Below are 1,781 nucleotides of genomic sequence, written 5' to 3' on the forward strand. Positions count from 1 at the left end.
AGAGTTGCATTTTGATGGCGACCTTTTGAGCCTACAGGATATTCACTGCTTTTTATTTGTCTACATTACAAGTCACATCCTCAGACACAAACCAAGGCAGAGTGTGTGCAAGAGTTGAGTATGTTCACCCCAGTCACCTACCAGTTAGGAAGTTTACTATCAATGAAACTGATTGGAGCCCAGTTTTAAGTCCATGTGGAAAACTCTATAAACACTAGATTTCTGCAATACTGCACTGGTATCATCACTAAAAATGCCCCCCTTTGGCAGCCTAGAAATCTAGACGGCCCTAGCGGCAGCAAATCTATAATTTGATACCTTACCGCAGAATGAGCACATATTCTCAGACCACTAACATTGTACTTGGTTCAGTTCTGGAGATGTTGTATGTAGGCCTAATCATGAAACAAACATACAGTGATATTTACATTTGAAGGTACATTGCATTTTTGCATGTACTGTTTACTAAAATCATTGACATGATAAAGAGAATGCACTTATAGGCACAGAAATACAAAAAGGTTGAGAGAGGTCAGTTGGAGCGCCCGTCTTGGGTCACTCCGGGTGACGTCCGTTTCATATTTTACACAAGGTGGGATCGTCGTCCTGTTCCATGCAGTTCCCTTGACAACACCAGATCAAACCATGCACCAGTGGACAGCCACTGAGGGTCAGGAGTCATGCTTTCCCTGTCCGCAAATTTACCCATACCCACTGGAACAACACACACACACACACACACACACACGCACGCATACACACACAGAGTATCAGAATCACACACACGCAAGCGCCACAATACACCACTGCAGTCGCCATGCACCTATGGTGATAACTACACAATATTCTTACATGTACGCTGTCTCATAGCAGTCACACAACACACACACACACACACACAACACGCACACACACATGCACGGCCCTCTGCTCCTCTCCTGTTACAGATTATTTTTCCAGCAGATACAAAATGCATTAGGACGTCCGTCCGTCCGTCCGTCCCCATGAAACTCAAAGGTCCACAGACAGAGTGGTGTGTTATTTGCTTCATAGAAAAGTCTGCATGATGAGTGGGAACATGAAGGTGCAGTGTGTGATGGCACTGGTGCTTTGGTGAAGAACTGCTAGCCTCTTAGCGATGCTAAAGATGAGCTCACAGACTCTGCAAAAGGCCTATGCTAGGCTAACTGTATGAGCACATAGGCTATCAGACTGGCTCTAACTAACACACTACATGTCTAACTGCCTAAGATAATTCACCCAGTAGATAGCTAGGAGTCTATGCTATCGCTAATCTATCACAATGAACGGGCTACACTACACTAATACATTGAGGGAAGGTTGACAGAGCACGTGGTTAGCTAGCATGCTGAGTGAACGTCTTGAGGAGACTTACCTCAGCATTAACTAACGGACATTAGGCTCTGGTTTAACAGTTTAAGAGTCGATCTATTCTATTATTACAAAACCCAAATATAAAATCCACCCTCTCTGTGCTAGTTTATCCCTGCGTGGGGCACTAACCTACTAGCGCCAACAAGGCTTCCACACATTCACCTGCTCTGCTCGAATCCAAAATGAAACTACTAAATAGAGTAGGCTAACATCATTTAAGTGTTTAACTTTTAACGTTTAATAAAAACATTTGTTTACATAGTATCTTTAAACACGGAGAGAGCTAAACGTGTCAGCAGATCCAGGAGGCGTACGGGAGGGGATGAGGTGGTGGAGTGAAGGCGGGAAAAAGATGATCATGTGACACTCAAGGTTGCATTTGGATC

At 44.1% G+C, this 1,781-nt stretch overlaps 1 protein-coding gene across 1 annotated transcript in view; it reads right to left on the reverse strand.

Annotated features, from left to right (window-relative positions):
- Positions 1-1,768: 1,768 nt before the first annotated feature.
- Positions 1,769-1,781, reverse strand: part of bnip3la (BCL2 interacting protein 3 like a) — a 13,160-nt gene continuing 13,147 nt past the window's right edge. Inside the window, exon 6 of the mRNA XM_062542408.1 lies at positions 1,769-1,781. This exon is cut by the window's right edge and continues 2,557 nt beyond it. The gene's annotated coding sequence lies outside the window, so the exon portion shown is untranslated.

This window comes from Sardina pilchardus, chromosome 8, assembly GCF_963854185.1.
Source record: "Sardina pilchardus chromosome 8, fSarPil1.1, whole genome shotgun sequence".
NCBI classification, from domain to species: Eukaryota; Metazoa; Chordata; class Actinopteri; order Clupeiformes; family Clupeidae; genus Sardina; species Sardina pilchardus.